Source organism: Rhinatrema bivittatum, chromosome 7 (assembly GCF_901001135.1).
Source record: "Rhinatrema bivittatum chromosome 7, aRhiBiv1.1, whole genome shotgun sequence".
NCBI classification, from domain to species: domain Eukaryota; kingdom Metazoa; phylum Chordata; class Amphibia; order Gymnophiona; family Rhinatrematidae; genus Rhinatrema; species Rhinatrema bivittatum.
In genome coordinates this window covers 117,927,233-117,941,787 of record NC_042621.1, presented here as the reverse complement: position 1 = coordinate 117,941,787, position 14,555 = coordinate 117,927,233, and the positions used below count along the sequence as shown (strand labels likewise).

The following is a 14,555-nucleotide window of genomic DNA, read 5'->3' as shown; positions in this document are numbered from 1 at the left end:
CACCAAGTATGTCAGGACACATTAGTGTCTCGCGAGGTCACGGAAGGTGTGACACAGAGCCAGCAGATGACTGCTCTTTCCTCATCAGTCTGGACAGGGGGTGACTGATTTCTCCTTTATTGGGTATGAGAGGAAGCTGCCCTTGCTTCCTTCTCCTCTTCCTGGCCCAGTGGAAGGCTATTCTCTTCTCTTTCACTCAGATCAGACTGAGATATCACCAACTCCTGTTCATATGGACCAGGCAGGACACCAACCTTATCTTCCTCTGCCTGACCTGGCAGTGAGGTTGCTGATTCTCTCTTCACTGCATGGGGTCTGGACATGAAAGCAGGAGCATGAGGAAGAGAGGTGCATGCTCTATAGATCCACTGCTGACTTCTGCTGCTGCTATCTCCTCATCTTCTTCCTCTCCTCAATGCTTCTTGCCCTCATCTGCTGCTGGTAAAGTGGGCGGGAGACTCTGGATTGGACTGAGGGCTTTTGTGCTGGCTGGGAGCCAGGAGGAGGGGGAAATGTGCTGGGCAGGAAGGCGTGGGAAGGTAGAAAGTCAGGATGGGGGAAAGGAGGTTGGGGTTGCTGGGTAGGGAGAAGTGGAGGAGGGAGGGGGTTGGGGGCTGCTGGGCAGGGAAGAAAGGCAGAAGAGGAGAAAGAGCTAGTGGTGTGGAGCTGTTAGGTTGGAGGAGAGGGCAGTGGGGGATGCTGAGCAGGAAGGGGTAGCAAAGAGGTGGTCAGAGGTATTCTGGATAGGGAAGGGGAAAGGAAAGGGCAGAAAGAGTTGAACAGTGGAGAGAGGGAGCATGGGAAAGAGGATGTGGGGTTGGGGTGTTGGGAATGTTGGACAGGATATGAGCATGTGAAGGGATGATTGAGTAGTTGGGAGGTGATGGAGGCATGGAGGGGAGTGAGTGGGTACAAGGGCCATACTATGTCAGTTTTGAGAATATGCATTTCTTCTCTCTTTGAACTTTGCTTAGCGTAGGAGGAAATTGATTTCTGGTTCTTCTGTTTTGCACTGCATGCAGTCTTAGGGTTTCCATTCCAGGTTTTGTTTCTGCATTTGTAATTTGTGGTATTTTATTCTATAGTAGATGATGGTAGGTCTGTCTGTACTCTGTATGTGTGTGACTGAGATGAGGTACTTTACTGCAAGTAGGGATTTCTTGGAGTTAGTGCTGCTGAGGTATGGCAGGTTTGATAGACGTGTACAGAGTGGGGTTTGATTGTATTATTTTACAATGCACCTGGTAGTAGAAGGAGCTTGTGATGCTGTTATTAAGATGACACCAGAAACAGAATATTTTTTGTATGGTGAGTTGTACAGGGAAATGTCTTAGTTCTGCTCTGCACCCATTGTTAGGAAGCGGGGGACTCCTGAGGATGCAGAGCATATGCTTATATTTACTCCCTGATGGTCATGTGTTCAGTGTGTCACGCATGTGAGCATCATCTCTCAGTGTGTCCTGATAGAAAAAAGCTTGAGAACCAACAGCCTAAGCTATATGCACCTGCCTGCCCTCCAGGAGAGAGAGCGATTGAACACATCGTGGGCAGCCTGGCTTTGCCTTGGCCTGATTCTGTTAAGCGATAGGACTGGCTGGACAACTCTGTCAGTTTTATCATCAGTATTGGTGAGATTGACTCCATGGAGAGGCAGGAGGGGTTTGTGCGAGTCTAGCCTAGGAGCAGTTGACATATCAAAGACACCTGGATTAAAGGCTATAGATGTAATGAAGGTGGGCACCGCGTATATCACCAGAGCTGCTGGTACTGTTAAATAAACTTTGTCCAGTTATGACATTTTTTAGTTTTATGAGAACCTTAACCTTCGTGGTGAACCTGATGGAAAAGCTGCTTTTATTAGTATCCCATTCTGCAGTCTCTTGTGCTTTAATGCCTCTCCTTGAAGATTTATTTTTATAAGATTCTGCTGCCTCCGAAAGCTGTGATGTCACACTGTTAACCTTTTTAGCCATAAGTGCCCCTTCTGATTTCATCCTGTGTGCCTCTCAGTGCAGTGCTGGAGCAGGGGTTTGGACCCCAGTGCCCTTTGCTGATGATAGGTAGCGGAGTAAAACTGAGATGCATTTTTACAAACTCTACCACAATTCTATAGATTGCTAAACTGAATTAAAATATCCTGGACGTTAGTGTGTAGGGGTATATGCGCATTTTGAAAAATAGCGAGCTGGTGTATAATACACACCAAGAGCAACCTTCTGGGCCAACGCCATGGCTCAGATGCAACGTGTGGGACATGGGGGATCTGGGTTCAGGGTTGTCTGGACCCTGTACGTGTTGTGGGAGGTGGCACATGCAGGCCCGGGAAAGGGATGCACGATGGTTCACACAGCTGTCTCCCCTAATCCCATCCCACCCCAGATTGTTTATCCCCCTCATTTTCTCACCCCTTCTTCTTTCTCTTTCCCATTCCCTGCCCTTTCTCCAACCCTCTTTCCTTCTTTCATCTTCTCCCTTCCCCACCTTGTTCTCTCCTCTCTACTCCCATCTCTTGCTCTTGCCCATTCTCCCACACGCATTCTTGCTTTCCCTTTTCCCTCTCTCCCCAACTCTTGCTCCCTCCTCTGGCTCTCACTCCCCCACCCCCATATTCTTTTCCGTCCCCTAGCTTGCCTCTCTGACTCCCCCCATACTCTTATTCCCCCTCCAAATCAATTTCTCCCTTCTCTCTCTCTCTCCCTCCCATGCACACACACGCACACACACACTTTCACTCACTCTTGCTCTTTCCTCTCACTGCCCACCTCAGCACTCACTCTGCTCTTACTCCCTTCCCCTATCCCCCACACACATGTGGTCTTGCTCTCTCATCTCTCTCTGCCCCACCCTCACATTCGCAGTTTATTTTTCTCGCCCTCTCCCCTTTAGATTTCTCACTAATTCACATATGCACACTTTCTCTTGCTGTCTCCCCTTCCTCTTCTTTACCCTGATCCATGCAAGGCTGAAGAGGAAGAAAGTGCTTGCCTATCTCTGGCTGCTGATTGGCTGTTTCTATCAGAATGAACCAATTGGAGGTGGGAGGTGGAGAGTTAGCAACAGAGCCTCCTCCTGCCTCAGGCTTAGTCCTAGAACCTGTCAACTGCTAGGTAGGAAAGAGGCAGCTTGGCTAAGAAGGGGAGGCAACTTCCTGGACCCGGAACCTGGTCTCTAAACCTAGAGTCTCTGGGTCTGATCCAGAGACTTTCCCAGTTATGCAAATAAGAATTCTAGATTTGTCTAGGGAAACCATTTATTTACTTTCATAACAGTTGCAAATATTACACACACAAGACTAATTTTTGTGCAGGTGATGAGCAAAGCATTTTGGGTTTGCAAGATCAAAGAAGCTTTTATTTGACTTTATTGGTTGGGCAATAGTGTGGTGATATATTGGGACAGACGATGAAGATGATGTGGGACAGACCGGGATTGATGGCTTTTCTTAACTCCGAAAAATATCCTGCTTTAGAAAAGTCCATATCAGCAATTAAATTAACTAAAATCCAGGAAATGATTGGCTGTCTTACTGTCTTTCTTTTCTTCTCCTTGTAATAATGTCTAGTTCACCAATTGTGCATTTGGAAGGAACTCCCATTTGACAGAAATAGTAGCACAGTAGATGATGGCAGATAAAAACCCATATTACAAGGACATATCCCAGGTGCCAGTTGAAGAAGCCTGGCCATTTTGTAGAATACTGTTTCTTATCCAGATTCGTTTCTTTGCTCATTTATTCTCTATCATCCTGAGTAGATGAGCATACAAGATCCCATATTTAAACCCCACCCCCATCTCTTACCACCAAACTTTGCAATAATCTAAACAGCTACCAGAACTAATGAGACCGTTGCCCAAACATCTGTCATCCTCCATCCCTGTGGCCTTGCTGGCCAGTACTTGGCTGCCATCAATCTACCAGCACCAACGCATTTGGTTTCTGGGGAGATGCAGCGTGCTGGTTACCAACTTGACCACCCCTTAGTCTGCAATATTGTTAGGTTGTGCTTCTTTTTTCTGGCCTTGTTTGTCCTTATCACCTCTCCCCTTAGTTCCTAATCCTGCTCCTACCACTGTGAGAGAGTATGCCAGCAGATAAAAGAACATGAAACCTATTTAGTCTGCTCAGTTTCGTTTCCCCCTAGCAATAGACACTAGTTGATCTCTGGATAAGGACATGGTGAGAGGAACTTACTGGGAAATATGTCCTCCAGGTTCCCTGTATCAGAGGTAGAAGTATGCCCTGTGCTTTTATAAGATATCATTAAGATCTGCATTTTGAGTGAGCAGTTCTTTCTTTCCACTTATCAGCCCATATATACTGTATGTATTTGGGCCAGTGAGACAATATACATGTAAGGAAGTTGCACATTTCAGAGCTTTTGACTTTTCCATATATCCTTGCATTTTTTTTGTGAAACTTGTGTATTTGCCTTTTTAGTGCAATTTTTTATTTTAGAATTTGTATGTCTTATATATTGGATTAGGCTCCAGCACCATTTTTCTGACTCTGAATAGGTTACGAGAATTATGAATGTCAGCTATAATGAGACAGATGGTGTGATTCAAGCCCTTATATAAAGAAATTCTTCAAGCCATAGTTCCAAATAAATCCCCTGCAATTTTTATGAACTTTTTTTTTAAATTTTAATGACCAGCATATGCATCTATGAATGGGACATATATAGAAACCTTTGTGCTGGAACAGTGTCCATAGCTACAGACATTCAAAGGTCTACTACATATGTAATAAGATCACATGTCAGTCTTATTAGGCAACTTTGCCTGTGTGAACAAAAAAGATACAGGGGAAGAGTGAGGTGGAAGAAAAGTCCATAAACCATTATTAAGGTGGAGAAGCAGAAATCCACTGCTTATCCTTGGGATAAGCAGCATGGAATCTATCTACTCTTTGGGATCCTACCAGTTACTTGTGACCTGGATTGGCCACTGTTGGAAACAGAGTACTGGGCTTGATGGACCTTTGGCAATCTTATATACTTATGTAAGGCTGCCATTTTTATTATGATGCCCTCCTAATTATAAAACTGCCATTAAACACTGTTTTGCAAATGGCTACAAAAGCTAAAATAACGTAAAAGCCAGTCCAATGACTTTAATGCTTGCACTTCCCCTAGACAGGCCTGAGTTTGATTTCCTGGTGCAGTCTCCTGTTCTTTGTTCTTGGGTGAGATTGGACATGCTGTTAAAGCACTTTGTTGCCACTTTTGAGCCAAGTACTTCTCTTACTCCAGTGCCTAGAAGGATGACCTTAGAATAGGGCTGAAAGTGCCTGCTCCTACATCCACTGGGTATTACCATCATACATGGACTACATAATGGGAAGAAAGGAAGAGGAAGGACACATACTGGAAGCTGTGGTTAATGGCTCTTTGACGATAGCCTGTTGAGATGGAGAAAAGGCTAAACCAAGAACTGCATCAGGGAACAAATGCAAAATCCTTGTCCAAGCACTAAAAACAAGAAGATGGAGATAGCTTGGACACATGCTCTGAACGTTACCTGATACACTGCCCTACGCTGAATACCATCTTATGAGCATAAAAGGGGCTGTCGTTAGACATGGTGACAAACAGTGACAGAAGAGATGAAGGCTTATAGCCTGGCATGTGATACCATTGTTTCGCAAGCCACAGATCCACAGATCAGCAGCAGCAATAGTGATGTTCTTTCATGGAAGCCTTTAGTGCCATTTCAAATATAAAAAGGATTGAATGAAAGAAGCAGAAATAGAAAAAAATGTTTCCCAGGAAATCTAATCTTGTCAGGGATTCTCTACTTGTTCAGAGTATCTTGAAGGGAGTTCTTCAAATCCCGAAGCATTAATTTGGTACCAGCAGCAGAAGCGTGGTTGGTAATAACATAAAGCTCCCTAATTCCTAAATGAGCCCAATATGAAGGTTTCCAGAAGCAGTAAAGAGCCCTCTTTGAGATAAACATGCTGACAGTACACTTGGGTTTAAAAGTTATCATTCACTTTTGAATTGTGAGTTTGCTGTTCTCCTTAACCTCCTCACTGGTAACCCTTAACTTTTGGCCTAATCTGCCATGCTGTGATCTGCTTTGAAGCAATAAAAGGACTAGAAATATTATATTTAAAATAATTACTGAGAACTTTGTTATCAAAAATACCAGTAGAAATTAAGGTAGCACTTTCTTTCTCATATAACATTGCAAATTAATACAACGTGCTTTTATAAAGTAACAGAAAACTTTTATCCAATTGTCTTGCTCTATCTCTTTTTAAATAAAAAAAAAGATGTGGCTAGATTATATTATAGTTGCGCATTAAAATCTTTAAGCACTCCTAATAGTACACCAAAGTTTAAAAGGGAATGTATACAGCGATGCTTTAGACAGCCAAAACGACAAAAATATCTCCTTACGTTTTCATGAATATAGTTTTTATGCTGTAGTTACACATCACAGAGGCAACACAGACTTGAATACGCTTATTTTGATTTGGATTTAAATTTATAGTTGAGAAATTGAAGGAGGCCGAAAGCATCAGCACATAACTAGTACAAAAAAAAAAATTGGTAATGATGGCTTTGTGCAGGTCATTGGTGAGACCTCACGTAGAGTATTGATTCCATCTCTTGAGAGTGTACAGCCAAACGAATAGACAGGTTAGAGTTGGTCCATAGAAGAGCTACTGAAATGTGGAATGAGACTTAAGGGCCTAACTATGTATACCTTAGAGGAGAGACGGGCAAGAGAGACATTCAAATCTGTCAAAAGTATGGGCTGGGCTGGATTTAAAATTACAGAGCCCATAGGCAGAGGGCTTGTGGTAGGGAGATTTTCACTTGAGAACCAGAAAGCAGTAGTGGGGAGTCTCAGTTTTGGAGCATCTTAAGAATTTGGCGCCCTAGGCACGTGCCTGTGTTACCTGTGCCTAAATCCGCCCTGAGTTATAAGATAATGCTCAAGAAACAAACCTTTTCCACGGGACAGAATGATCTGGAATAAGAGGTCGCAGTGCTAGATCCCAATGAGTTAAACTCAGGAGCAACATCATCAGGAAATAACACTACGTGGAATGGATTTGTAAATGCATGGAATGGTCTGCCGGTGGAGATGATGGAGACAAAAACAGTAATGTAATTCAAGAAGGAATGCGATAAGCACAGTGAATCCCTGCTTGAAAAGAAGTGAAGAAACAAACAAAGGGTAAGTGATATCTCTGCCATTGCACCGGAAATGCATTTGGGCATACCATATAGTTCTTATCCACCATCATATTCCCTATTTCCATGTTTTCAAAGTGGGTAATTTCTAATTTTCATACATTTTTTATTTTTTTTATATTTTTTTTTTATTTTGTAGACCACTGAGGGAGCCTGCAACTTACACCTATGCAATATTTATCTGTCAAAAGTCCAAAAATGAAAATCAAGTTGAGAATCAAGATGCAGAATTTGTGATTTAACTATAAACAGGTTTAGAGGACAGTATTCAAAGCCCTATTATGGGATGAAAACGCATTTTACCCAGAGAAGTGGGGCTTTCAACATTGCCTAATCTATCGTGTGGTGTTCAAGAGCTTGCAGCATGAAGAGGCAGTCGAGGAGGTGGAGAGGGGGATCTATGCATGTGGGTTTGATTAGTCAAACCTACTACTGTCATTTCTGATGGAAAAATTATGCACAGAAGAAAGCAGGCACAGTTTCTGCAGGTAACTTTTCCAGGGATAAGTCTGTGCAGGCTTTTGCTTTGATTATTGGTGCAAAACCCTGGGGGTAAACGTACCTGCAGTTTTTGCAATTTTGATTAGACATTTTCTAGTTCTTAAAATAAACTTTATTGCTGTTAATCTGGAACAGTGGTTTCCCAAACCTTTACTGAAGGACCCCCCACGAGTAAAGTTTTCAGGATATCCACAAAGAATGTGCATGAGATAAATTGCATGCACTGCCTCCACAGCATGTACATTTCATTTATTTATTTATTTTAGAACTTTTATATACCGCTTATTCAATGTGGGTAGACCTAGGCGCTTTACAGATCAAACATACATAATAAAGAAAAAAAAACCTAAGCGGTTTACTTACCTGACATACATAATAAATAGTAAAAGCACAAAAGTAACAGAAGGACTAAAAAATGAAATTTGTCTAAAAAAATAAATCAGAATAAGAATCTAGGATGGGGGAATAGAAAAGTAAAATTATGTGTATGCAAGCATGAATAGATAACTCTTTAGTTGCTTTTTAAATTCTTTGGAGGTGGATAGTAGTCTGAGGTTATCAGGGAGAGAGATCTGTAATGAGGGTCCAGCAATTGAGAAGGCTCAACGTCTCATGAGATCTAATCTGGCCAAGCGTACAGTGGGAACCTCAAGTAAACATTTATTAGAAGAGCGTAATTGTCTTGATGGTAGAGCCAGAGAAGAGTGCATTGCCAAACAGTTGAGGGATTGTAATTTAAATTATGGATTAGACAGATATTCATTGTGGATATCCTGAAAACCTGACTGGCTGGGGGGGGGGGGGGGTCCTCCAGGACAGGTTTGAGAACCTCTGATCTAGAAGATAATGTTCATTTAAAAAAAAAAAACTATTTTAATAGTCTGCAAATCTGTTTTCCATTTGGTTACCCTCCTAGAGCCATGTTACAGTAAGCAATCCTGATGCTAGTGTGACATCACAGAATTCAAACTATGAGATAAATAAGTATTAGTAGGAATCAGGGCTTGCCTCGTGCCTTTCAGCTATAAGGTGTAGGCTGTTACAGAGCATAGAAGCTCACCTTCCAAAGCCATTGGAGGCCTGCCTTTTAGCAAAAGTAGATATGGAAACTATACAGGAAAACAAGGCTGTAATGTTGAAAAATGTACTACTTTCCTGCAACTGCAGGGTGAGGGGTAGCAAGGCTGCTAATCCCAGTTATTGTGGAATCACCCATTGTTACCAGGGCCTGCTTCTCTATCCTAGAAAGAGAGACCTGGTCTTGAATTATCCTTGCAAATTATAGAGGTCTGTTCAGCCTTAGCTTTTTTTTTTTTTTTTTTCTTTTCACAGTTTTCTCCATTTTTTGCTTAGGTCCTTAGTATCTGTTATTGTGGTCTATGTCAGTGGTTTTCAACTTTTTGTTCTATCAGGACACACTTGAGAAATGTCGCTCACATGCGTGACACGCTGAGCACATGACCATCATGGGACTAAATATAAGCATATGCTCTGCATCCTCAGGAGTCCCCTGCTTCCTAACAATGGGTGCAGAGCAGAACTAAGACGTTTGCCTGTTTAGCTCATACAAAAAATATTCTGATTCTGGTGTCAAAAGCATCACAAGCTCCTTCTACTACCAGGTGCATTGTAAAATAATACAATCAAACCCCACTCTGTACACGTCTATCAAACCTGCCATACCTCAGCAGCACTAACTCCAAGAAATGAAACAGCAATAGCCCTACCCATGAAAAGGCAGCAGTTCACCACCAGTGCAATATCATATTGAGAAAATACAACAAATAAGGCTGATACAAACCTCTAGTAAAGTACCTCATCTCAGTCACATGCACACAGAACACAGACAGACCTGCCTTTACCAACTATAGAGTAAAAGACCACAAATTGTGGAATGGAAAACCCAAGACCACCTTCTGCATGCAGTGCAAAACTGGACAACCAGAACTAGAAATCTATTTCCTCCTACACTAAGCAAAGTTCAAAGAGAGAAGAAATGCATATTCTCAAAACTGACATAGTATGGCCCTTGTACCCACTCACTCCCCTCCATGCTCCCATTACCCCTCACTTCTCCCAACTACCCAATCACCCCTTCACATGCTCATATCCCTGTCCACCATTCCCGACATCTCCCATCCCACATTCTCTTCCTAGTGCTCCTTCTCTTCCCTGTTCAACTTTCTGTCCTTCCCTCTCCCCTTCCCTACCCAGAATACCTCTGCCCACCTCTTTTCTACCCCTTCCTGCTCAGCATCCCCCACTGCCCCAAACCCCTCCCTCTTCCACCTCTTCCTACCCAGCAACCCCCAACCTCCTTTCCCCTATCCCTGATTCTCTTACCTCCCCATGCCTTGCTGCCCAGCAGACTTTGAACTCCTATCTTCCCAAGCTTTCTTGCCCAGTATATTTTCCCCCTCCTCCTGCTCTCAGCCAACAGAAAAGCCTTCAGTCAATCCAGAGTCTCCCTCCATCTTTATCAGCAGCAGATGAGGGCAAGAAACATTGAGAAGAAGAAGATGAGGCAGCAGCAGCGGATCTACAGAGCATTCACCTTTCTCCCCTTATGCTCCTGCTTTCACATCCAGACCCCAAGGGATGAAGAGAGCATCAGCAGCCTCACTGCCAGTCCAGGCAGAGGAAGATAAAGTTGGTGTCCTGCTGGGCCCATATGAACAGGAGTTGGTGATATCGCACTCTGATCAGGTGAAGAAGGAGGGAACAACCTCCCACTGGCCAGGAAGAGAAGGAAGCAAGAGCAGCTTCTACTCATACCCAATAAAAGAAGTCAGCCAACTCCTGCCCAGACTGATGAGGAAAGATCAGTCTTCTGCTGGCTCTGCAACACACCTCCCAGATCTTCACGACACACTAGAGTGTCCCGACACACCTGTTGAGAACCACTGGTATATATCATTCAGCATATTCACTATCCTCTACCACATTTTCTGCCTGTGATAGACATTAATTTCAGTACAAACTTATCCAAGCAAGCCTATCTCATGTTTGGAAACCTCTTGGACAAGCATGTTTACCTCCTTGGGTGAGAAGTTAGGCTTTCTAAACTGTGGACCTTTTCCTGGCTGCTATTATATGAGTAATGCACAGCAAATATATGCATGGATTTAAAATAGCTGTCTTTGCTTGTAAATTAACATCTATTTCACACACATGTTGAAAAGTCTTAGCTATGTTTTCTAATGCATCTTAATCTAGAAAATAGTTGTAAAATCCACGGGGATAATAATCAGTCATTGGCCAGATTGCACAGTTAGCCGGAGAAACTTATCTGTCAAACTTTGGAGCAATATTCATTCAGTGGTACAGCCATATTATTGAATATAACTGGATAACGTTATTTAGCTAACTTCAGGACTACTCTATGGCACGACTAGAGTTAGTCGGATTACAGAATTAACCAGATAACTTATTTGGCTCATTTACCTCTACCCTAGAACTCTCTGGGAATGCCCCTACTTTTTGACGTATGAGTTATCCTTCTATAATGTAGCTGGGCAAGTGTCCAAAATATTCAGAAGTTGGCATTTAGCCAGATAACTTGTGAGTTATGCAGCTAAATGCCTCTGAACATTGATCTCTGTTTGTTTCAGTTGTAGTCATATGCCCATATATTATCATGGAGCCTTCTGAAGATAGTAGTTTCTTTTTTTCTTCGTGGTTCTTTAGAGCAATGGTCCCCAACCCTGTCCTGGGGGCCCACCAGCCAGTCGGGTTTCCAAGATATCCACAATGAATATGCGTGAGAGAAAATTTGCATGTTATGGAGGCAGTGCCTGCAAATTTTCTCTCATGCATATATTCATTGTGGATATCTTGAAAACCCGACTGGCTGGTGGGCCCCCAGGACAGGGTTGGGGACCACTGCTTTAGAGGAGATAATGTTATAGGAACGTTGTGTATTTAGCTTTATTGTCCTTAAATTTGTTTTTAGCTTTCATTCATTATTGGGGTTTTGAGATGATATAAATAGTGTGACATCACAGAGAGCTTTCTAAGACTAAAATGGTACTGGCCAACAAAACAACAAAAAAAATTCCTATATTATAAATATATTTATCAGTTAAAAAAAGAGAGAGGTAAAATACAGCACATTATAGAAAGGCAAAATTTATAGGGCAGGCTTTTCAAGTGTATAAAATTTACCATCAAGGTTTGTTATCTTTAAATCAAATAACATCATTAATATAAGAAAAAAAACTTGCTTCAGCACTTCTTCCTAAGTCAAGCTATTTAACACTTTGCTGTTCACTTTTTTTCCTCTGGGTATAATTAAGAGCCTGATTTACTAAGGCTTTTCTGCCATTCCGTGTTTATGGAAAAAAATGCTTAGTAAATGAAGCCCTAGTAGAGTCATTCTTTATTGTGCGTTGTGCCAGTATCACGGCAGTAGTATTCAAATTAGAGGAAGGGGAGGCGTGTGGGTGGAGTTACCTCCCGGCAGCACTGTGTGTGATAATGTTTTTCACATTATCGCCGGCAGCACAGGGGGAAGTAACTTCACCTTTTCTGGGGGGTTATAGGATGCGGTGCCGCCACACTGAGGCGGGCAAAACCACACCGCTGAGATGCGGTCGGCTGCTCCCCTTCACCTCACCCCCTTTTTTTTATTTATAGCAGAATAATGAATCTAGGGGTATGTTTGTAAACTTACCTACCACTTGCAACAGTTTAAAAAAAAAAAAGCATAATAGAATTGAATATGCTATTATGGACTCCATATATATAATGTAACATCTGGCATCTGATAATGAACTTAGTGTAGAGAAATAACCCTAATGTTCGAGAGCTATTAACCAAGTGAGCATGTTACGGAGAGCATGCAAGTCAAAGGCTATTATATAGGTACAGATGGATAAATCTGGTTTGTGCAAGAGCCAGATGGATATAGTGGAGAAGATTAACCTGTTTTCAGTTTAGCTTCCCTGTCACGGCCTTCCTACTTAATCTTTCTCATCCTGTTCCCATTATAGACTCAGTATATGTGCCCTCCACATTATCCATTTTCTTCCATATTTCCTCCTGCATGAACTGAGTATTGCTGCATGTTTCTATCAGTAGGATGCATCTCTTTAGAGCTTTTTTAGTGCTTCTATTTCACCCACTGCTAGTTGTCTCTGTAGGAGTAGTAATTGACTCTGTTTTCCTTTAGAGTTTTGAGTCAACCTGGCTTCTTAAACCAGGTATAACATAAAAGGGCTTATAGTGAAGGACAGACATTTTTAAGCAGAGCTTGATCCCACTGAGCATGATGTAAAGGACAGGCCTGCTTTCTAAACCAGGCCTGATCCAGATGAGCATGGTCCAGTTGGTATTGGTAAAAATATGTAAACCTTGTTTTTCCACTCTTATGTAAAGGAAAATAGTTTTAGGGTCTTGCTCTTAGGATTTTGTTTTTTTGAATGCCCTCTCTGTATTGCATGTCTATAAATTGGCTTATGTATTAAGGTCAGCAAACAAAAACCTGTTGGAGATTCCATCAGTTAGGACTGCCCATCTTGAGTCAACTAGAGAGAGGGCCTTTTCAATTGCAGGCCCAAAATTGTGGACCTCCCTTCCTTGAACCTCTTCCATCCCATGTACAAAACCATTTAAAAAGACATTGAAGATGTACCTCTTCTTGCAAGCATTGGGGATTCTGAATCATGTTGTGCTGGTACAATGCATGCCTAAAGCCAACTTGAGCTGAGATATTGTATTCTATTTTGATGGCATGGCTGTATGTGTCCTTTTAGATCCAGGGATGGACCCAAAAAACAGCAGGGTAGGCGATCCAGTGAAGCCGTGAGGAAATAACAAAAAGGTGGATGCCACAAGAGCGTCTTTTTCAAACTTTAATCAAGGAGACGTAATAAATCATGTACAATTGCCCGACTCTGGCCAAGTTTCACCACCTATGGTGGCTGCCTCAGGGGCTTAATAATCAAAGAACGGTGTTCAAGTGATGGTCCGAATAAAGTCAAATTTGTACATTCATCTATCGTGTATTCACCAACAGTGTACGTCTCCTCTCAATGAATTGTCAAAGATGTTATTTCCTTTTAGATCCAGGGACATTTAAAGTGTAATAATAATTTTTTTTTATAAGAGTTTTATTTTCAGTTTGTGCATGCGAAAATTAAATACTTTTAAATAAGTATATAAATAAACCTGCCCATTTCTGAGGTTTTGGCAGCGTTATATTTCCTTCCTTTAGTGTAAGTTTAATATGCACTGCTGCCTGAGTGTCACATATATGTTAGGCATGCATCTATCTCTTGCAAGTTCCATATGTTGATAGGTTAGATGCCATGTTTGTTTCTTAGTTCTAGATTGTTGTGTGTAGGTTAGGGTTTTAAATCTTCCATTTTCTATTCCAATTTAACCCTACCATGTAATGTGGTGATCTTCCCATGAAGGTTTGAGACTGAAATCTTCATCCATGCTCCTTTTTTTTTTCATACCTCGGATATACTTCTTCTGCCTCCATTTGCTTAGTGGTCTCAGTAGGTCTGAGACATCGCCAACTCATTTTGACTCATTTCTCCCAGAAGCTCAAGTCACTCCCTTTAAATGGTCGGCAGTGCTTGCGGGACAAGCATTCCAAATGGAAATAACAGAAAAATGCCTTAAAATCCATACTTTGGGTGCCAGTTTAGCGTGCTTTATTTTTGAGGAAGCAGACTCAGAAAATAAAGGGGATCTCTCTATGTATATCTCTGCGGTTGTAGCTTATGCTCCACAAGATATTTCAGGATTGACCTAAGCGCCTCGGCATTTGATCTAGCTACCCTACTCCTACTCCAGTTACCCATAACTCGTCGTTAATAACAAATATGAAAATGACCT

The 14,555-nt window shown here is 42.0% G+C and overlaps 1 protein-coding gene across 24 annotated transcripts in view; it reads left to right on the top strand.

The window, feature by feature from the left end:
* CAMK2G (calcium/calmodulin dependent protein kinase II gamma) overlaps nt 1-14,555 on the top strand; it is a 425,093-nt gene that overhangs the window by 344,582 nt on the left and 65,956 nt on the right. The window lies entirely within an intron of this gene.